The sequence below is a fragment of the Ciconia boyciana genome, chromosome 2 (genome assembly GCF_034638445.1).
Source record: "Ciconia boyciana chromosome 2, ASM3463844v1, whole genome shotgun sequence".
In the NCBI taxonomy this organism is placed as follows: Eukaryota; Metazoa; Chordata; class Aves; order Ciconiiformes; family Ciconiidae; genus Ciconia; species Ciconia boyciana.
Window position 1 is genome coordinate 27,493,060 of NC_132935.1, and position 24,058 is coordinate 27,517,117.

The 24,058-nt window shown below is 40.9% G+C and overlaps 1 long non-coding RNA gene across 1 annotated transcript in view; it reads left to right on the forward strand.

The window, feature by feature from the left end:
* LOC140646868 (uncharacterized) overlaps positions 1-23,666 on the forward strand; it is a 28,637-nt gene extending 4,971 nt beyond the window's left edge. Inside the window, exons 2-3 of the long non-coding RNA XR_012040590.1 lie at positions 20,613-20,753; positions 23,065-23,666. This is a non-coding gene — a long non-coding RNA (uncharacterized lncRNA). The remainder of the gene's footprint in view (positions 1-20,612; positions 20,754-23,064) is intronic.
* The last annotated feature ends 392 nt before the right edge of the window (positions 23,667-24,058 follow it).

Genomic DNA, 24,058 nt, shown 5'->3' on the forward strand with positions numbered 1-24,058 from the left:
CTGCTAATGACAAGGGGTTTGAGAGGCTTTTATGTTTTTTCGTATTCTTCCTCTCTGCTCAACAGCAAGATTTCCTGGACAGTTTTCCATCTCTTTTGTGCAACGATGACCAAAGCAGGAAAAAGTGCTGAGTCTGACTTGCCTAGAATTTGAGTTTAGGTTCAAGGTTGAGTAAGGACTGAGATTCAATAGAAATAAGGCTTTTCCATCAGCTGAGAGAATCATAAAGGTACCATCAGGTTTTATTAACCATGTTTCTAGGAGATTTCATTCACATCTGAAATGAATCTGGAAAATCTTTATGGGTTTGACACAGAAGCAAAATCACTGAAACAAATTCAGAGCCTGGGTTGTGAAACTACATTCAGAGGACTTGAGTTTACATTTCATGTGAAAGGCAAGGCTTTGCTCTGTAGCGGTCCTACTAAAGTAATATTCCACTCCAGTAAATCCAGTTAGGCTATTTATGCTCTTTCACTTCCTTTATTTTAAGTGTCACTTCTTTTCTAAGATAGAACTAAATATAGATATTTCTAAGAACATGTAAACCATCATGAGTAGGAGTAGAATTGATATCTCCAGATAAATGGAGATCACTATATCATAATAAAGACTGTACATTTTGTTTGCTAAGCACTATTTACAGGACAGTGCTACTGGTTTTTTCATTTTATTTTATATGTGCTTTCATATATCATTTTTCATTCATAATTCAAACCTTAAACCTTCAGATTAGATCTCTGCCAGTGGGCTTTCATGACATTATGGATTCAGAAGAATGTCCAGGACATTCCTATTCAGGAGAGCAATCTATCTTTAACTGTCCCATAGCCAAGTTCACAGTCAGGTTTGCTGCTGCTGCCAGGGAAGGAAGAGTTGGGGTGCATCCAGTTTTGGCTCCTCATGGAGTCGTCAGCTGCCCCTGCTGTGATCTGAGCAGCAGAAAGGACCAAACAGCCCAACTCTCTGATGCTGGTCTCCATCCCAGTTCAACTCCTTTGAACCATTCTTCCTGTGACAGGAGTGCCCCAACCCTTCTCAAGTTTGTGCTGTGCCAGTGTTGAAAGACCTTGAGTCTGCTCTGCCATCAAAGATGAGGTTTTTAGAGTTTGGGCATATCAAATGCACAGAGCATTCCTGGGACTCCTGCATGAAAATTACATAAAAGCCAACGTAATCTCATCATGTGGACAGTTTGCCTAATGTCATCTCAGAAACAGTGGGCAAGTAAGGTACAGAGAACTGTCTCTAAAGCCTTTGCAAACTGAACCTCAAGAAACTTGCAAACAAAATGTAATTGTATGAATGGAAAAAATATAATTATCCAACCTTTCCTTTTATCTGGGAAGAGATCAGCATTATTAGAATGGATTAACCAGTAATTCATTGGTATCTGTTGGCTGTACAATCATTATTATCTATTTTTCCTGGATATAGAACTGATTGAATTTGCTAATCAAATTTCCCTGTACTGTATAAACTTTTTTCTGGAATTTAAAGTAAATGGTTATTACAGAATTGCTCTGAGGGAAAAGAAAAGTATGGGGAGGTGGAGCAGGAGGAGGAAAAGAGAAGAAATAAGAAGCACCTTGATTAATGCCCACCAGGCTGAATCATGCTGCGAGGGTTGTGTTCTAGCCTGGTGTCTCAGTAAAGAGGTGTGCTGTTTTTTCCTCTAAGCATGTATTTATTTGTAATTTGTTTTGCCTTTTGTAAGATTTCTTTTTGCTTTTGTAAGCACACACCTGCTCTATTTTCTCACTGGCTTCAGCAGCTAGACTCCTTTTTATACTGCCTCTGGAAGTACATCATTTTCTTCAGGTGTTTTAATGAACTTGGACAGCATTAAGGGATCAGAGAAATCAGAGCTGGACCCTGGGACACCCCTTCCCCAGGGAATTTCTTGCCGAGTAGGATGATAACCCTACCTAAAAGTGCGGAGCTGCTAAAGGCGTCCTCAGTTTCCAACACTGTTTACAACTAAAGTGTTCAAAGTCCTGGGAATGACCCCCTATGGGATTGAGTCCCCTTTGTAGCAGAATACGTGCACCCCAAGGTGATAAATCTGGCAGCTACAACAGTGGGAAAGGGCTGTTGCAGGAGCCCTGCCCGACCTGGCTGTTTGCACAGGAGTGTAAGTGCAAGGGCAGAGCCGTGCCCAGGATGCCCGTGCCCTGTGGAGGCCGGCAGCTATTGTAGATGCCCCTGGGGATGCACTTTGGAGGATCACTCCAAATTTGTTGGATGACTGAGGGCAAGCCTGGGGGGTTTTCCCATTGCTTTTTCATCCTTCCTTTCCTTCTGCCATGGCTGGTCTCTGTAGCGTGACGCATCAGGAGAAGGCAAACAAGCAAAATCATCACATGAAGTATGACATTTCGGGCCTGGCTGAGAAAAAGAGGACCCAGACACCTCCCAAAGAAGCTTGACCTGGCAAGATTTCCAGCAAAATCTTTCTGTGAGCAGAGATGTTAAGGTCACACACCAAACCAAGGTCCTTACTCTCCTCTCACGTGCAGGTTACAGAGCTTGAGAACATTTCTGATTTGTTGATTGCTTTTCTCTTTGGAATTAATTTTCCCCCCAGCATCTCTTCCACTCATTTGCATTTTTTTATTATCATACAGAACTTTTAATTGTGATAAGGCAGTGCAGTTCTCAAAGTGTTCCTTACTGTGCCTGGTTAGGCTATGCTTTTTCTGGGGGAGTGAGTCTCCTAAGTCCTCCGTGCATTTCCTTAGTACCTGTGTACCGCTGGTATGTAGATCTGCTTGGCTGTTTCCCATTAGCATCACCATAGTGGGGTCTTTTGCACAAACTTGGTGTGCATTTGTGCGTGTGGGAGAGAGCAAGACAAGGGAGAGCAAGGGGGAATTGGTTTCATTCGTTAACCCTGAGGTTGCCATTAGATTTGCAAAGTCAGAGGCCAGCCGTGTTACTCTTAATCAACAAAACACAAATATTTACTCTGTGGCAGCAATTTTCTCAAATACACTGCTCTGTGGCAAAGTCCCTATGAGTCATTTGGACACATCATAATTCATTTGCTGAAAGACCATTTTGTATATGAGAACTACCATATACACACTGCAAATTTCCAGTTTTATAGGGCACTCATCTTCAAGAGCATATAAAGTATCTCATCCATCTCTTTGCTAGCACAAGACTGTTCCTTTTAGGGTAATCAATAGTGTCCTGTACATTTCTACAGCATTCAAGATATGATTCTTTCACTATTTATTTTGAAACTGGAGATGAGAACATTTATAGATTTTCATTCCGTTTCATCTACCCTGCACTCAAAAATGTCCACAAAGAATTTTTTTTGTGTCTGTATTTTACCTACTTCATTCTCTGCACCCAAAAAAGATTTTTTTTTTAGAACACCACATCGTAGCTCAGAACTTCCATCTGCAAGAATGTCTTATTTTTCTTCGTACAGGTGGCCAACATTTCTAATTTAGTTCCAGCCAAACTAAACATCTGAAACTGTTATACTTGGAAAATAATCTTGAATGCAAAGGTTTTACTTTTTGGACAAGAAATTACTGTCAATGAAACTGGATAGCAAAAATAAAATTGGTTTTACCTTGTCAAACCACCAAAAACATTCTAGATTGGTACTGCTCATCCTTGTTTTGATTCTGCGCATGGCAGTGGTAAAATCTTATTGGTATTGGTTATTATAAAATGGTCTTATGGAACAAGCAGATCTTTCAGACTAGCTGATAATTATGTCATAACAAATCGTGTAATCAATTGCCATTAGCCTCTGTGTATTTTCCTTCCATTAGCTCATTTTATATCATTTCTATTTCATAACTTCACTTCCGAGCACCTTACTCCATACAGAAACTATACGGGAACCATAGTATTACTTATGTGCTGTAGATCCAAGACCTTGGAGAGCATCACTTTTAAGCCATATTTCTGAAATCCTCTTGAAATATCTCCTTTATTGCTCAAATCCTGGTATTAAAATATTGGTAACTGAAAGGTAAGTATGAGAAAGCATGAGGGAAGAAACAATGGAAAAATGAACCCTTCAAATACAGTGTATATGTATGTGTAAGGTAGAAATATGAACAAGTTCTTGTCCATAGGATAATAAACAAGGGTAGTAAAAATACTGTTTAAGAACAAGAAAAGTTTTGGAGGTTGTATGCACTGTCCTAACAGTCAAGAGTTTTTATTTGCAGTTTTCCAGATGATATTGCCTATCTGATATAGCAGTATTTACATTAACCCCTGACTGTTTCAGGGCTGGAAGGGAGCAAACCTAAACTTCTCTGTTCACTTGGCTTTTCAAACATATGGTAATACAGCATGTACAACTGCACAACATATTTACCCCATCTGTACATTGTATTCCAACTTGCTGGCTAACAAATGGTATATACTACATACCATTTCAGAGTTAAAAAATAATAGGCAAATTACACTTGTTAAAGAAATTTGTGCACAGTATTAAGGGTCATCTGTTAGTATTTCTGGATCTAGTGTAAAGTTGTACAGCTATGTCAGCAACTCAAACATTTTAAAAAGTTTAATACTGTTTGTTTGATTGATGAAGCTGTAATTTTGCTAGCTTTCATTTATTTTGGAAAGTTACTCTTCACTAACAAGAGCAGTTGATTTTGCAGGTTTTTCCTAGAGATGTGAGTTATGTTCCACTGGAAATAAACCTTAAGGCTATCAAGTCCAAGGCCTTTGTGTTGCAAGCCACCAATGGACCATATGAGCAATGGTCCTCATTTACCTTCTTGAGGTAGCCATGCACCAACTTACCAGAGAGATCTTTCCAGTATATACGCATTAACACGTCCCCTGCTGAAAAGATGATAATGTCCTCATACCACATTTGCCTCTTTTTTTATTGTATTTTTCTTGTTAGCCCATGTTAGTCCATAGTCATCCTGTGACTGACTGACACCACCAAGTCTGTCTCTTCTGTCACCTCCTGCCGATGACTTTACATGTCCTAGCAAGCTGTCATCAGAAGCAGATGAGCTGCTGTGCACTCCAGGTCAAACCTATAGGATTCAAACCTGTGCAAACATGTCAGTTGTTGCTATGTGCATGCCTTCTTCCAGCATCAGAGCTCACTGACCTTACCCCATCATTTAGCTCTGTGTCTGTGTCCTAAAGGAGCACTAAATGAGACACCATGAAATATAATCTCTGCCCTCATATAAAAATGGAGGATGAGCCTTTCTTGAAGAGGTGGACAAGGTGTGCTTCGCTTACTCCTGAGGAATGCTGTACCATAAATGACAATGTTTACCAGTGGAAACCAGCCACCCAGCACTGGCAGTGTCCCAAACTGTTCCTACTCCAAGCAGCCACACGCCTTACTTGTCACTGACGGATTCGCGGTGTGTGTGCGGTGGATGACTAGTGGTGGCTTTGTGTTGCCAGGGCACGATGCCACAGAGCTGCATTTCCCCTCCGCATGGCCTCCATTTGCCTTTTTCCGCATGATTATCACCCATCTGTTGCCCTCTGCCACGTGTGGGAGGGCAGCAGATGGGCCAGGAAACTGGAACACAGGAAAGCAAATTCTTCGGAGATGGAAGAAGAGAAAGAGTAAGGTCAGAAGAGGGATCCTCAGACTATCTCCAGGCAAAGGTGTGCTCCATGAGTGGGTAACTCACCACCCACAGAAACCCTAGGAAGAGCAATTAGGCAAAAAGGACACCAGTCAGAAAGCAACATTTTTACTGGCTCGAAAGAGTTAGGAAGTTCTGCTTGAAGCTGTCAGTCTGATTATTCTTCCTCAAAGACAAAGAAAAGGCTTTCTCTTACTAAGCCGTGATTTTATACAAAACAATCAGCCAAGGAATTAGTGCCTTTTGCTTCTCACTTGCAGAACCATCAGTTTCATTCAGTTTGTTGACTTACCTGTAAGGACTATGGTATTTATTTACCTACATAATACATCATTGCAAACCCATAGCATAAGACATATGTAAAAAATACAGCTATTTTACTGTATCTCTTCCAGTCTCCAGCTGTTGCTATTTAGCTTAGAGGCTACATGATGTGGGGCAGAGACCAAGGTGATCTCTACAAAGCCATCACAGTGCCCTCAGTATTTGGAGTCTCTCTAATAGATTGGTAAGGAAAATAACAGAGTCAAAGTAAGTAAGTGTTTCCTAACTAATGCTGTCTTTGCCTGCAGAAAAAGATCAATAACGTTTCATAAATGCATGTTACCAATGTAACAGATATCTTCTGTGTAGTAACCAAGCCATGTTTCTTCAGCAGTAATCCTACTGGATCCTCATCCTCAGATACTTGTTGACATTCCCATTGCTCATAAACATCCTCTTTAAAGGATTGAAGCAATTGATGTTTTTAGCAGGGGCAGCTTGTGAATCTGTATCCCTTTTATTTGTAGTTGTCAGTGTCATTCCATTTGATTCCAGTGAGAAATTAAAGTTTATGCTCTGAAATCTGCTGATGTTAGATGCTGATTAAATGAATATTTCAATGTCCCTCCAGCATCAGGTAGAAATAATGTATGCAACTCCCATATCCCCTCAGAAAGGAGTCTCATGAAGTTTTTCTCTGAGAATATGCAAACATTGTGCTCATCTTTGCTTTCACCTCTTTCAATTGCTCAGTCAAAATGCAGGTGGGGTGCAATAAACCTGTGGCTTTGAACAGTATTTGTAAGTTTTCTTCCTAATTATCATGATTTCTCAAATACCAGGAGTTCCGATACTCTGTGGAACTGAGCATCACTGAGTTGTGAAGAGCTGAGTACTCAGCAAGTACTCAGCGCATATGCAGTATTTCAGAGAATCAAGTCCTCACTCAAAAGAAAGTAATGCAAGGGGAATTTTGAATTATATTAGAGGGGAACTTAAGATACAGCTGGTAGGAATCTAATGAGGAGAAATAAAGTAGTGTTCAATGGAAGAAAAGAAGCCACAATTTTAATATGTTTGGAAGCACCCAATTAAGATTAGTGATATTTTCTTGAATGGCTGCATGTCTGTGTGTATGATATTTGTAATTAACATTGATTAATGCCTAACACTTACTTGTGATTAAGGGCTGAGGATGCGAGGCCTTCAGCATCGCACAGGATCATGCATCTTCAGGTGCAAATGAACTGCATGTTACCTTCAAATAACATTGGGTGCTAAACTCAAAGTTTGCCCTGATTTACTCCTACAAGAGGCTTAGCAACAAGCTTTGTTCCTTCATGATTAGCAGTAAACGTAACAGAGCAACACTGAGCTACGACAGAGCTCTCTCTGTGTGCCACTGCTCTGGGTGATGTGGCGAGAGGGGAACAAAGGGGAAGTCCTACATGTGAGAGTAGAGTCTCATCTTTCATACCCTGAATCTGGCAGAACAGGAACTTGAATTTGGGTCTTCCTTGTTCACAGCTAGTGGAAAACCAGCCCTCCCGGAAAGCCTGTGTAGGAGCCAAAAAGAACATTTTGAGTTAGGTGTTGTTACCAAATGTGTTGGCATTGGACCTGGAGGCTCCAGGCGTAAGAGGTGGAGAAAGACATGAAGCAAATACTGGCAGTCAGCTGGGCAGGGGGCCCCATTCCTGGTCTGGGGTCACTACAATTTGTTGACACAAGCCGTTTTCATAATGTTTTTGAAAAGTTTTTTTCCTCACCATATTCCACTGAAAAAAAAAAAAAACAACAAAAACATTTTGAAACTCTGAAGGCTGTGAGAAAGTGGAACTGCTGTCCTCTGCTCAGCTCCTCTAGTGATCTTTGGATCACATAGAAAGTCAGCCATGCTTCAGGCCATCTCATCACGCAAGCCTCTGTGGTAACAAGAAAACGCCCTGTCTCTAATCAGTGCTATGATGCAAAGGAGAAATCTCTGGCTCCTTCCCATGCTCTGTAGTTAATAGAAATCTGTTCAGATGTTTGAATTTCTGTGCAAATAACCCCCTCAGCTGCAATAGTCAAAAGAGTGGAAAATACAGGAGACTCTTTGGAGAGTTAACACCCAGGCCCTGTGAACATGAAGATGATTATTTTCCTCTACAAGGCTTTTTCACATGTGATAAGCTTGGCATGTTGCCTTGGTTAAGTGTCAAGCCCTGAATGTTTTTGGTTTTGCCCTGGTGGTCCTGAGGAGTTACTGGAATACTTGTTGGACCTGTTTTATATCACTGTGTTCACTGATAGTGACATTGAGAAGAAACAGGTAGAGGAGTGGAAGGGGGATCTGGATTTTCTCTTGTTCAATTCTGATAGCAGTCTCCCTGTCTGCCCAGGCAGCCCTACAGTTTCCTTCAGTCTTTCTTTGGCTCCTTGACTGTGCTTTTTGCATTATTACATTGTAATCTCTTCTTGCCTTTTTTTCCCCTCTTGCTCCCAAGGGAGAGTTGTCAAAACTCCTTATCTGTTGACGAATGAAAGGAATTTTTGTCTCCACTGCCTGGAACTGGTTAATGCAATTCTGGACAATACTGCTGGGTCACTGAGTCAAGCGAACAGCAAAAGTTTAAATACATAGAAAGATTTTGTTTGGTGCCAGTTTGTATCGTCATCTGCAGATATTTTCTGCCATGCAAGGAAGTGAAAAAGACAAGGCTGAAGGCAGTTGTAAGGAGTTTCCAGAGTTGGAGAATAAACATTACCAAATTCTGCAACTTAAACGTTGGCAGTGAGAATCTGAAAAGAGATGCTTTAACATTTGCACTAAAAAGCATTTTCATTCTGTTGTTGGAACACTTTTTCTCATTACTGTTCATTAGAGTTTGATGCTAATCATATTGTTGTGTGTCTGGTGTGAGAAATGGTACTTCTGGCCAAATCGTGCTTATCTGAGTAAAGACAATAGATGTTGTCCATGAATACAAGACTGATTAACAGCTATGCCCTTTGGCAGTGGCCCAATTCTGTAAGGTCCTATGAGTTCAACGTCCATTGAAAAGACACCTTGCAGAACTGAAATTTAAAGGAATCAGGAAATACTTAAAAACTCTTAAACCTAAACCCCAAGTTCATTTCTATTTTCAACATTTTTTTTAAGTTACAGTGCTGAGAACGGTCTTGATCCTGCCTTTGTTGAAGTCAGTGGGAAATGTGCTGTTGACTTCAGGGAGCATGAGGCCAGGCTCTACCTGTTTGCTATAGATGCAGCTCTGCTGCCTCCTAATCTTGGACTGACAGCTCTGTTTGGGACAGAAAAATCTTTGTTTGAAGAACTAGATAAAATGCATGTGTCCATGACTCCATAGTTCATTGTTGTATCCGTTATTAATAACAATTACTCATAGATTCTTGTGTTGATAACACTTCCATATGACCATATGTAGTCATAGAAAAAAATTCATGTATTTGTGCAGGAATGTGCATTACCCCAAGTAGAAACTTCTCCCCAGTATTTGCATGTACAAAGCTCTGCCTGGATAAACACTCATGAACAACAGACAACCGGAGAGCAAGAATTCCTTTGAATGGAAAGTCTTGGCTTAGAGCTTAAGCCAGACTTCTGGAAGCCAACGGGAGTCATCCCATGGATCGCAATGAGCTTTGTATCATGCCCTTTATTCATAGCAGTGTTTGCAAATCATCTTTTGCAGTATTCACCCAGCTGAAATCATACTGCAAGCATATTCATATGGTATATTCACATAAATATGTGCTGTGATTCATAAACAAATTACATTTGCATCTGTCGGCTATGGCTGGGGAAACGACAATAAAGAAAATAACACAACAGAGAGGAAAGGGAGAAAAAAGTGACTATTGTGTGGCATTGAAAGGAAGAAACTCAACTACATTTCTTTATCATCCCAGGTATCAGGTAGCAAAGGTTTAAAAGGTTCCCTTAGGCCTTTCAAGAGAGTTCTATGCAGAACAAACTGTTTAATTGCTGTAGACCAAAAATGACATTGTTTATTTCAGACCATCTCAGGAAAATGTTTCTACATAACTCTTGCGCTTCCAATCCCATCTTAGCTTTTCCAAAATGTCCGTTTTATACATCTGAACTTCAGCTTGATAAACGAATATGAATGACAGCAGGATCCAACCCCAAATTTAAGGTTCTCCAATCACAGTTCTTGCACTGCAATAAAAAATTGCTCATGAAGAAAAAGAAAATGCTTTCTTTGGTGTATGTATGCACATGTATGCACACACTCTGGAAAGGCCAATTTTAGCTTGAAGACAATAATTTTTACTTCTGTTGCCTTAGGAGAGTGTCAGTATTTGTTTTTATTCATTCTCTTTGTAACACTTTCTTCTTAGCTGACAAAATGACCTCTCAGCTGATTCTGCCACCGCTGGTTTATGAAAAAGTGGCAGTAGATGTGATTAAAGAAACACGTACTAAATCATCCTTCTAGCTATGCCAGGGCTTGTAGGGAACCAAGCAAGATCCCTGTCATCCACCCACCCAGGCAGAGTATGTCAGTGCCATCCACTGAGCGGGCTTATGCGCAGTGTTGTAATGTTGTTTCTTCCCAAGCCATGAGCCGGGCTTTGAAATGTATTACATATTTTTCCTTGTTCTTGTTCTGAATCCTGTCCCCTCTGTACAGAATATCTATAAAAGCAGGAATCAGCATTCTCAAAGCAGGCTAATTATTTTGGATGCCCAATTAAAGACAAATTAAATGGACCTGATTTTCAAAAGGTGTTGAAACACAGGAAGTCAGGACATATTAAGACATCTCAGTTTAGATTTCCAAAACCAGTCTTCATTTCTGAAAATTATATTCCAGATTGATATAAGCCTTTGGCTGTAAGGACGGAAGAAGCCTTCAGCGTAATACAGATTCTCATGACACAGTCAGAATCTGTGTGAAACCTCATGGCGCCTGTCTTTGGTTTAAGAAATAAATGAGTTAATCATAAAAGCACATATCTGGGGAGTTTCAAACTATAGAATCATGCAGGCTTTGTACAGCTGGGCACTCATAATCAGTTATAGCACAAAAAGCAGAAAGGTCCTTATTACTTTCCATATAATTTTTTATTTCTCTCCAAATATCAACGCTATATTGACTGTTAATCTGAAAAACCTCATTTAATGTCAGCTTGCTCACAGTTATGAAAATTCAGGTAATGTATTCCTGCTACTAATTGTATTTGAGAAAGTGTTATTAATTTCATATATCAAGTTCGTAGTGGCCATCTGTTCCCTCCGAACTGCTGCGTCTCCCTCCATCTGCCCTGTTTTTCTTCTGCTAATCGGGTGGCAAGGGCTCAGATGATTGGGAAGTTTCACTCTGACTTTTGATTTGTCACTCATCATCAAGCCAGCTGTGCATTTTTAAACAGACTCTTGCAACGGGTGGTGCTGAATTTAAATCTTACTGTCTGATTTTTTTTTAAATAAAACTTTTTTTTTATAAAAAAATCAAAAAGAAGACAGATTGTATTTTCTACAGTATAAAATGTGCTTTGCTGCCACTAATTTGGCTGCATCTGCACTCTCATGAATATAGATGAAGGTACATGTCCAGGATATTATTAGGGACTGTGGAGAGTGGGGAAGAATTTCAAGTGTGGTAAGACACCACAAGTTCCTAGTGCTCAGAGTAGTGAGCAAGCACACGTGAAGCTTCTGGCTTCAGCTGACTCTAGATTGAAGTTATGATGTTGGTGCAGACCTCTAAGAACAGACATGAATAGTAGTAAATATTCATGTGTCTAAGTAGGGTAAATGATTAAATAAAGATAGAATGGCCTTTAAAAGCTTTTCCCTCTTTTCTTCCCTGTGAATCCAGGCACAACAGTTAAGAGTTACTGGTGATCACTGAAAAACTCACAGGATTTATGTTTCCCATTGCTGTGAAATTCCCATTTCTCTGTCATAAGAATGTGGGAATTATCAGACAGGAGCAGGCTTTGAAGTCCTTGTGGACCCCGAAATCATAGAATACTCCAAGCACTCCATCTCAGGGGTGGCCCGTAGCAGGTGCTGGGAACAGGGAGAGCTGGAGAACATCAGAGCAGTCAGACAAGACCCAGTCTGCACTCAGGAAGAACCCTTTATAATTTCTGGTAGCAAAAGGGTGGTCAAAACTCTCAAACAAGGGTTTTACCTCCTTTCCAAAGTCCACATTGCCCTTAGCTATAATGATTCCAGATATTTCTGTTATCCATGCAAATGCTCAATTCCTTTTGACTGTTGTTGAAACGATCCAAACCTCAAGTGAAAGATTAAATATTTATGCCTGGTACAGAGGGGATATTGCGAGAAACGATTGGCTGAAATCAAGGCAGAGGAACTTCAAGCTGTACAAAAAGAAGAAATTCCCAGACAATGAGATGTATTAAACAGTGGAATAAAATTGTAAGGGATATTATGGAAGCCTCACCACTTGGCCCATTTGAAACAAGGGCTGACAAAACAGCTGAAAACATGCGGCAGTGGAAATGAGGTGAACTGGACAGTTTATCAGGCTCCTTCTATGTCAATTTTCTATTGTTCTGAGATCTGATTTATGAAATCCAGACAGCACAAGGACATTTGCAAGTAGGAATACATCATAGTACCTGAAGCATATGATACTGTTTTACAACTCGGAGGTGAAGTTTGATGGCTTCTCTTTGCAGGGGTTTATGAGAACATTTCCTCTGCTTTGTATTTATGAGAGGTCTGAAATAAAGCTCACATGTGGGATCCTGTTTGTGTTAGGCAGAGACAAAAAAGAGACACTTACCAAATCTACCACCTATTCTTTGCAGTGTATTCTCCACATAGAGACATGCTTACCTTGGAGGTTTGGGGCAGTTCTCTACAGGAATAGGAACATTTTCTGTACTGAAAAGTATTTCTGTCAAAGCCACTTCTGCATAAAAGGACATACAAATTTTATATGTATCTATTGCAATATTAAAAATATTTCACTTTTCTTTGATTTTCCCATTTGAACAGTCCCAGAGCTCTGATAAAATTTAATCAAAACTGTCACATTTCACCCAATTCTTAGCCACTGCCAAGAAATACCACAAATATTACCCGATCCTGTTGTGAAAATGTAAGCGCAGGCCAATCTGCTCCGAAGTTTTGAGAATCTAATCAAACACCTCACTTAACTTGCTACACAATCCAATAGCTATCTAGTTCTTCCTGGTTTCTATGGGTGGGAGCAGAAGGGGGCAGGAGCAGGAGGAGAACTCTCACAGTGTCCTCTGTCTGACAATATTGCCAGGGTTTTTGCAACCCTGCATGCAATTCTTTCATCTAATTTTATTCACAGCAAATATAGTTTTTGTACATCATTATAATGCATTGTATTCACAGGTCACAGCATTTGTGTGTGCAGGTGACCAGCTAAACATGTGGTTGGTCATTTCCAGGTAGACTTCATACACTTGTGGGTGTAACCGTGGTAACTGTGTGCTGCTTTTGGGAACTTTTCCAAAGATATGTACCCAAATACTAGATTGGCTGTGTGGGGTGAATCACTAATTAATTGAAAAATGAAGCTAGTTGCACTCCAAGCTTTGTAAGTTAGCAAAAATTCCTTTTGGATTTCAACTCTTGCAAAAAGGGCTCTGTAAGCTAAAACTGAAACTTGACTCTCTTTTATCATTGAGCATTGTTATGTTACCAGCGGCTATAAAAAGACATTATTTGGAAAGAAAAATCAGAAGTCAAAGTAAAGTAAGAAACTATCCGGTTTAAGTAAGGATCGTAGAGCTGCTCCTTTAATTACCTTGTATTTGGCTATTTGTCAAACCATACAACTTTTTAATACATCCCATGAACAGAAGCATTTTCATGTTGTTACAAAACCATGGAGAAAAGTCATATCACGTTGCTGTTTCCTGACTCATCTACAATATGAGGTCTAACTTGCTCTGGGTCTTGAATTTTTCAAGTTGCAATGTGTCTTTTGTAAGGACTTACATGTGTTTATTTCTGCTGAAGTGAAGGGGACTCCATAATTGCCATTATTAATAGTAGTGACAAAATATTTACCTGGCATCATTACTTTGACTGTAGTCCACATGTGTAATCTCATTCTTCTGTTTATCATGCAAACAACCCTGAGACAATTAGTGCCATAACAAGTAAAATAAAAGTGGGAGCAAGATCAATATCTCTTGCAAAAGCTCCCAACTCATTACACTTCAGCACAGCTATACCTAGCTGTGCAAAAGGAGAAGCCCATCTGTCTTTCCAAAAATTTAGTTAGAAGTCACAGATACAATAATTACACAATATACTTAAACAACAAGTGAGATGCAAAAGTAGGTGGAAGCAGCAGATGAAAAATCCTGGTTAAGAATGCTTGTAATAAGATTAGCCATTATAGAGCACACTAACTCAAATAAACCTTGTGCAAATTTTCAAAATAGGGAAGAGGCACATTGGAGAGACCCACATGTAAGCCTATGACAGAAAAGATAGTTTTGCTTTTTGCGCTTGACTTAGAATCTACAAAGAAAGGGGTTGCTGTACTCATCAAGGCATGTCTGAAGGTGACTTGAATGTAGATGATGCCCGAGAAAAGAAGTTTAAATAATATATTTATTTTACTGCCAGGTCACATGCCAACCACAGAACTGATGTAATTGCCCTAGCTAATTACCCTAAGTGGCACCACGGTCTAGACAAGATGAGGGCACCATGTCACTGGCCTGCCCCAGGAGGCCCTCACTGCAGCAGAAGATGCATGCCAACACGCAGTGATGTTCTGATGTCTTGGGGTTGCTGAAAATACCCAACAGGGCGGGATTCAGAAGCTTTTCACCAGAAAAAAAAGAAAACCTCCTAGAATTAACAAAACATTTCCAGGTAATCTGTGACTTTTCATTGTTCTTATCCATGATTTTTCATTGCTGAATCCCTGAGGAAGATGATCAAGTGGGGATGGGGACTGAACATGCCCTGGACAAGCCATGCCCTAACCCTTTTATAGTAACATGAATAAGAGTCAGAATTTTAAAGGGATGTGTCCAAATTCATTGAAGTCAATGAGTATTAGATGTCTAAACACCTTTAAATATCCAGTTTCAAAGGACTAGCCTAGAGGTCATCTGTCTGTAAAGAATATGTTTGCCACAGGAATAAGCTGATGCATCCACTAAGCGGTCTTGGTTAATCCAATTCCATGCTTCCCAAAGGAGCATAGCACTACTTTCCTTTCCAGTGTCTATGGCTGAGGACAACTGATGAATTTGGCACCGTTGATAGCGCAGCATACAACTTGTAAGATTCCTATACAGAAGAAATCCAGGCTCCCAGTGACTCTTTCATCGCTTTCTTACCAACATGCAGTCCAGCTGCCTCCGCTACCACCGACCACTATATAAAATCACTGTAGGAGTCTGAGCCTAAGAGACAACCTGATCAAGGCAAGATGCCTTTATAATTAATGACTGATTAGAGCTGTCAGTGGGCAGAACATTCAGGCTCCTCCTATTGAGGTCCACCTGTGGGAAGGAGAATACACAACGGCTACAGAGCAAAGACAGAAGCATACAAATCCTTCATGTAACCTTCTTTACCCATGTTTTACAAGAAAATTATTCATGAGGAAGAGTTCTCCATTTTCCAGACAAGAACAGTGAAGTACAAAATATGCAACGTTAAATTACAGACCAAATTAATTGTACAGTTTTTGTAACACCAAAACCAGGAATAGAAATTGGGCTCTAGCTGTGTACATACCAGCACAGTAATAATTTCTCTTTTCCAAGTCCAGTCCTATGCTTTCTCAAATCAATTGTTAAGCTACCAGATCAGATCATTGATGACTAATATTAAAACATATTTTCCTCCTCTAATCTCTTTCCTATCCTTGTGACCAATGGATAAAAAGTTATGTTATGCTTTGGGAATTTATAAGTGCCTTCGACAATAAGAGCAAACTTAAGTAAAAAGTCATGTCCTCAAGCTAAAATACCACTATCCCCTCTCTGCGTGGGTAATGGAACAGATTCACCTTCACCGTAACATTGGACTGAATTACATGTTATAGTCCTTGACATGCTTTGACATGACTAATGTGACCCAGCTGGTCTCAGCAGTAGAAAAATGTGAACATAGAATGTGTGGTTTATGAGATACACATATGCGTTGACAACAAAAAATACCCATGGTTGTGTTTCTGTGATTAAACCAAAAATAAAAATAAAAAGAGAGAAATCCATGAGCTTACAAGGGTCTGCAAATACGCAAGCTGTCATATTTCAGTATTTACATGTATTGAAAGGTAGTGGGTGACTGCATGTTTATAGACAGTGGGTTTCCAAGTGTACGTGTGTAAACTGTTCCCTCTGTTGTTTAGAGGATGACCATATAGCCAGGTTTTTTTACTGCAGTGTTTAAGCAGGAGCCATATGATACTATGTTTTATTTAAAATTGGGCTTGTACCACTGAGGCTGGAAACTTGTATCTTTAGAACAATTTCATATTGCACAGTGCCACCATATGTTGCCTACTTTAGTGTTTTTAAAGAGATTGCCTACTGCCTAAAGGTAGCATGTCTCAAATTTACAAATCACATATTGCTTGAGGGCAGAAGTGAAACCATTGATTTAAGAGAATGCAATATGCTTAGTTTAAGGGTGTTAATTCAACTCTGTCATCTTCCAGCGTTCCTTACATTGAAATATATTTTAGTGCAGGGTGGGGGAAATGAAAAGATTGGAACTACAGGTTCTGTAATTATGTTTTGGTCTTAAAAGGAGAGAAGAAACTGTCTGATTAGCTAGACAGACACATCTAGCATAAGTGTTCTTGGAATCTCTTGAAATGAACAGTCTGAATTATGAAGCTGGCCTTTTACATTTCTCATCATTAGCGTAAATGGAAAAGTAGCCACGAGTACCTTGCAACTAATTTAGCATACGGACTTGTTCTAACATTTGCTCTGAATTACCTCGTGCATATTTTAAAGGGAAAACTTGTAATTTATTTATATATTTTAATATTTAACTTTCTTAAAAAATTTTGATTGCTCACAGTAATTTAATACATTTCTATTCAATGTTTGCCTTCAGATAGCTTCTGCAAATTTAGAGATAGAAAAGTCCTAATCCCTCCGGATGTAAGATCATTACTCCATTCTCCACTGCTTTATCGATTCTAAATTAAAATATTTCAAATTAAGAAACTTCCAGTATTTTCCTTGAAAAAATATTCCATACCAAAATAATTCTCCCAGCTTCAGAGCCTAAGGGTGATGAGCAGCTCTGAAAATATTGTCATTATTTTATTTGCTATATTTTTATTGAGGTACCTGATGAGGAAGACAAAAAAAAAAATAATTGGAGTCCCATTGTAGCGCAGTGACCCATAACAAAGATGAGTCTCTGTCTCAGAGAGCTTCCCATGTAGCCCTCGGGCATAAATGCACAGGTGGACAAAAAAAGCAAGCAAACAGTACAGGGTGCTGATGTGACGAAGTAGCTGTGCTCAGAGTCTCAGAGACAGGGATCCTGCTTTCATACTGCCTGCAAGCACAGAGACTGGGTGAAAACCAGCCTTGCCCCCAGTTTCCAGCATCACCCGTGCAGACTTGGGCCCATGGTCCTGGTCCAGCACAGCATGAGCCGATGTGTTAGCGGCGGGAAAGATCGGCGGGTTTGTGCTATTACAGAATTAAGTCCTAGATTAGCGTGAAACTGGGCGGTAACCTACCGGAGAGTAGGTGATGACTTTGTACGTTTAATAGGGAGGTGTCGAGGCTGCTGCTACTGCAGCCTGATGAAACTGAGGGTGCTTCATAAGAAGGGCTCAAGACGAGATTCAGTGTTAGCAGGCTGTCTTTGCGTCCGTCTTATTGCCTCACTGTTAAACTGAATGCTGGAAAATATGTCAAAAATGAACACTACAACAGAGCCTGAATAGGTCATGCAATTATACGTCCCAGTTTCTGCAGTATTTCCTTGTGGTTAACTTAGAGATTGGAATGGGAAGTTTCTGAACTAACCTTTATTTTTTGCATAAATCCTGCCTGTGTTTCATGTATTTCTTGCTTTCTTATAAATTTGATAATAAAGGCATTTTTATGTGCTTTGATGACAGGTTTCACATAGCGTGTATTTTTTGGAGAGTGCTGACACTGGCTGCTGGGGCTCACACCAGCAGGTTGGGTAATTCTTTATAGGAAACGGCTGTGGCATGTGCTGAACTGAGTCTCCAGTTTCCAAAGCAAGCGTTCGAGCTATGCAGCTTACAAGGCATCCCCATTAGCGAGGACCGGCACTGGCGTCTTTACAACGCTTCCACATTGCTAAACAGTCTTCAAAAATACCACCGCGGCTTAATTTACTTAATATTAGTATCCATGTTAACCTAATACCTTTCTTTCTTAAAAAAAAAAGGGCAGTTTATACGACGCTTTCTTGTCAGGTAATAGCTCTCTAGATTTATTTAAAGAGCCCTTTCTTGTCAGCACAAGCCGCAGCCCCCCGCCATGGCTGGAGATTAGGTGCCCCCCGAGGCCGAGCCGAGCCGGTTTGCGCCTTTGTGCGGACGCCCCTTTGTGTGGCCTGTGCCGTGGCCGCCGTTTTGAAGCCTGTGGGGAAGAGATTAAGCTCTCCCCAGCCGGCCGGCGCTGGGTGTGGCTTTTTACCATTTTGGCTAGCAGATGGTGGCAAGCCAACAGGTGCACCCCGATGGCGGCACCGAGCCCGGCGCATCTGCTCGCCGGGCGAGCGGGAGGCTGCGCCCCGGCCCCGCGCCAGCTGCAACGTGTGCTCTTACCAGGCATGGCAGCAGACAAGGTGGTGAGAGACAGAGCCCGGTGACCTTCCACTATTAACCTTTTTACATTATACTCTGAAAAGGGACGGTATGGCAAGAATGCTTTGATCTGAATATTACAGGATGAAAAATGAAGGGAGACCAGGAGGGGATTGCTTAGCGGGTGTAGGAAGTGGTGGGCAGTTTCGTTTTAGGTTTTGCAGTGAGTGACGGGGTCTCGGCCACTAAAAACACCCTGGTTTTAACCAGCTCCTCATTTGCATCCATTGATTTGCAGGGCATCGTGGATGGACACTGCAGTGACTCTGGATTATATTTGTTTTCTGCTCAGAAACAAAAGTAGATCATTCAGATGGGAATTTCTGAGGCCTTTCATACTCGATTCTCCCCCTCTCCCTAACAAAACCCCAGCCTGTTTTATGCAAAGCATACACACTCTGCACTCAGGGCAAGACTGTATATTAATCTGCTAGTGCAGTTATAAGCACCACAGGAAGGAGAGGACTCAAAATAACAATTAATACTCCATTTCTAAGAATATTCGTCTTAGTTTCTAAACTTCATGTTCTGTACTACCTTCTCACTTCATACATGTCTGTATTCAACCCCTTTCCCTCCCAACCTGACTAGATCCTTCCATACTCTCCTGCCTCACATTTGCTTCAGTCCAGCCTTAATTCAGCTCAGCTATCACCCTGCACAAACAAGCAGCTCTCCGGCTGATCTCCTTGGCTCAGAGTTAGACTTTTTAGCTGTTCTCTTCTCACTTTAACTCTTCTTCCTCCCTGCTTCCCCCTTTGCTCTCCTTTCGGTCTGACTTGAGGTAAGGTCTGCTCTTCCCCCAGGGCCCTTTACTTCTACTGATGTTCTGGGTCCATCGCAAGGTCTTCGCAAACCTGGCAGTTTCTGCTAGACTAACAGCTGTCTCCACCTCTTGGTGCTCTGGGGCTTCCCAGGGTCAGAAGCACATCATGAAGCAATGAACTTCATGACTCTCATGTGGAAAAAATATTGGCTCAGATGAGGTTAGGAGAAACCTTCTGGTCCAGAGGATACAAGCCAACCCGCTGGGGTCCCATAAAAGGAGCTGCTAAAATGTGGCCAAAGACAGGAAAGCCCACCAGATGCGCTTGAGGTGGGGTAGAGTGATGGGTTATTGCTCTACACCTTTTGAGTTTTCAGAAAGTCTTAATGGCTGGGCTAAGCTGTGAGCGGCTGCTTCTTTCTTTTGGACAGCCTCAGTTCCTCCCAGGGCTGGAGAGAGGAGACGCAGACGCAGCAAGTGTTTCCATCACAGTGAAAGCCGAACTACATAATGTCTGGAAAGATGAGTGGCGGCATCCAAGCTTGTCTGGGTGCCTATTCAGGGAGCTGGAGAACAGCTCTAGTTGCAGTTACGCGAGTCCTGAGTGTCCTTTAGATGGCTCACGTGGAAGACAATAAAACTGATATTAAGCAGATTGCTGTCTCACACCAGAATTGCCAGGAAAGGGTACAACAGCCTTCCAAAGAGGAAATTCTTTGGTGGGAGCAGGAGCTGAAAGCTGCAGTGTTGGAGAAATAACTCCATCAATTGAAACCAACCTGAAGGACTGGGAGACAACAGGTTACTGGATCTATAATCCCAGTAAATTCCTAAGTTCATGGGCCTTTATTCTTTCAATTCCATTATCCTTTTTTCATATTCCTAAGCTATCGATGGTTGTTCTGCATTTAGAGATATCAAAAAACCACTTTATTTCTAAAGAGGGAAGCCCTCTCTGCAAATACATTTTAGTCAAACACCTTTACTCCTAATTTCAAATGATTGTTCAGAACTTTATATTGGTGAAAAAAATATCCAATGTAGAATTTTTAAAGATATTCTTACTGCAAGCATAGCTAAATTCATACATAGATATTTTCGACAAAACTACTAGTGTTTAATGTTTGTGATTTTCTCCAGCAGGTACTAAATGCTGCAGCCGTCACAAATACCTATATAATATTGACCTCAAGTTTCTGAGGATTTCACGAGCCCCAAGAATAAACCCTTGTGAATATGGACTCTGGTCGCCTCTGGAAAGCCTGGAAGAATTTCATACAGGTGCGCAATCTGTCTAAATACATTTTAACCGCTACACAGCATGCTTAAAGAACGACAGTATAACAGTAGAGTGTTTTACAAAATAATTAAGGTAGTCACAGAGCAGAGATCATTCCACATCAAACTCAACAAGTTATAAAATAAAGTCCATAAATCCTTACTGCATTTGTGTATGACATTATTGTTTCCAAGTCTGCTTAATTCTCTCACATCCTTGTCTCTAAGCTCTATAAAGAGTTAGGCTTACTACACGAAATAAAAATCTTTTCAGACCGTGGCAAGCTTTTCTCCCCAGTTTAAAACCTATACTGTCTTTGCTGGTAGGGATGCTCCTATTGCAAGCCTCAGGAGGCTCCTGGAAAGCTGACAATCCTGTTTTCTTTTGCAGGGATGAGGAACCAGCTCAGAAGGGGTTAAGTGGCTGGAGACCAGATGCAGCTGGGCTCTGTTAATCTGCAGGGACCAGCTGCTTTTTATAAAAAGGAAGACAAGAAACAGAGTGGCTAGTGCTGAGGGAAAGCTGAGGGTATTGAATTGCTTATGTTCTGGAAAGGGGGAGTGAGTGCTTGCGTGTCAGCCTTTTGGTGTGCTGGAAAAGGAAGAAGAGTTCTGTAGGTGTTTTGCTTTGGTTGGGGAGCTGCTATTGCTAGTGGCGATTGACAGCCCACCCAGGATACTGGCTTTTAGTTCTCAGGCACTCTTAAAAAGATGGCTGTGTGGGGTAAAAGCTGCTAACTGAGTGAACCAGGTGTAATAAGCCACAAACTGGCTTTGATTTCATTTGAATGCTTTTGAAAGATGGAAAAAGAGCAGTGGAGGCTTTTGGTGCCTTCTGGAGTCCTAATGTAAGAGCCAGAGTGACCTCTCTTTTGGCTGTCCCTGCAAGTTGTCAGACCAATGTGACTTGTATTTCTCAAATGTGACACAGACCTTCATCTGCCCCAATGTGCATTGGCACAATGATTGTACTCGTATATATTGCATGACTGTCACCTCCTGTGACACTTGCCTGTGACAAATAGGCTGTAGAAGGAAAATGCCTCAATAGTTTTTACTAATTCTTTTCTTTAAATATTAACTCTAAGCGACTTTATTGTTTATCTTACTGTAGCAGCTTTGAATGAAAAAACTCTATAGGCAGAAGTTGAATTGCATAATACTATGTACAGAGCTATTAAAATATATTTAGTGATTCCATTAGAAATCTGCTGTTGAGCAAAGCAGAGCATATGGAGAGAAGTTGGTGAAAACCTGATTAAACATTTATATGGAGCATATTTTGATTTAACTTGCATAAATAATTCATTATTTTTGTTTTCTTGTTTTCTTTCTTTCAAAACCACCCTTTTCTACACCTGCTATGCTAAAAATAATGCTACTGTATCTGCACTGAAGAAGTAGAGGGAGTGAGTGGGTACATAGTACCTATCCATCTGCATCAGAGGCTATTCTCTCTCAGGTTTGATAGACCTGTATCCTTTTGAGAAACAAAACACTTTATTCCTATAAAATCTGCAGTAGTTTTCTTTTGTCCTTACAAATAGTAAAGTAATGATGTTCCAAGGGCAGTAATTATTATGCAGAAGTTAAGTTGTGCTAGGAGTCCAGATCAATAGAAGAATTTCCCCAAAGCTAATGGGAATTGCAGCTCACATATCAGATGACTGATCTATTTTCTAAACTGAGTAATAGTTTTAAAGGGAGATTCGTTTCTGAACTTTGCCAAAGTCTGGGTTTGATATTCTAGTTCAACTTCAGTTTTTGTACTCTGTTGGGATTCAAAGTCCGATTTGCAATAACACTAAAGGTCTTTTATGGCTTCTTGATATTAATAATGTGGTATAAAGTGGGTCTAAATCCTGCTTTAAGGCCCCCTCTTGCCACTAAATAGATGAGGGAATTCAAGCTTCTTCTTTAAGAGTTGATCTGAGTGAGCATTCAGGTGCCCCAAAGCATGGATTTTTCTCTGAAACTCCCGAGAACAAGGTATTTCACAAAAACTGCTTCTCTTTTCCCTCCCACTGAGTTTCAGAGTTCAAACACTGGCAATTTACAGTACCATCTTTTCTTGTCTCCTCATTACAAGTAGGGTTTCATTACCCACCAAACAACCAGCGCCTGCTTTCCAGAGTCAGCATTGTCCCAAGATCCTTTCTCTGACTGCCGTCACTCATTACAGCAATGTGCTGCTCTTTCATGGTGGCCCAGCAGATCGCAGAAACGTGGGGCTCTGGATCATTACCAGGGAACAGAGTCACTTTGGGGTCATTATCAGAGAAAAGTGACACTTTTTTTTTTTTTTTCCCTCCAGAAACTGCATTTCCTCTCCAGCTCTGTGGCGGCAGTTGTCTTCTGAATCCCGTCTAACTTCTGCAACCCAGCGGCTTCAGCCGACGTCGTTCAGCAGGGAATTAAATTACGAAATTTTGTTGGAAAGAAGCTGCTGAAGTCTTTTGAAATGGAAATATTATCTCCTGGATGGAACATGCTATGTCGAGTCCTGAAGGGCCTTATGAAGCTGCTCAGATAAAAGCTTCTGATAGTGTTTGTTTGCCAGTGTATTAATCATTATGCAGTGAAGCAAAAATCCACCCCAAACTCTGAGAGGCTGTGCAGAGTAATGCCTCTAATATTTTAGCCAGTCTATGGACTGATGCTTTTGGCTTGTACGAAAGCAGACTGTCTGTTAGACTGCAAAAGTGATCTCTAATGAAAAATAATACTCTCGGCCTGTGGCTTTGACAGTTATAGCTCATTTCTGTGCACTTTTCAGCCCAGTGAGAAGAGTTTAGTGCTACAGAGCCGTACTTGAGCAGTCCTTGCAGCGCGCTGCGTGCAGGGAGAGCACACAGGTAGCGCTCAGCCAGGTTCACGCACACCGAGAGCTGCTGATGCCGTAGTAGCGGCGAGCATGTGGGGGAAGCTATGTTGGTTTGTGAATTTCATTAAAAATCTGAGATGTCTATGCACACAGCCTTATTCACAGTTTTTTCTGTATTGTGATTTTAGGATATAACAAGGTGTTAACAAGAAAAACATGTTTTCATTAAAGCTGTATACAAAATGTATCTTTGCCCTGAGCCCTTCTGTGTGTTTATTTTTCTGAAACAGTCTGTTACTTAAAGAAACAAACAAAAACTGAAGCAGGGGAAGAAACTTTTTCCTTTCCGAGTGAAGGTCCGTTTCCACCCCCCCCTTGATTTCCAGCCATTGAGGGTTGTGGACTGCCAGGTGGGCCAGGCTGGCCCAGGTGAGCACCGCACCTCACCTGTTGAGCTTATTTAGTTAAGCGGTTGTAAACATTT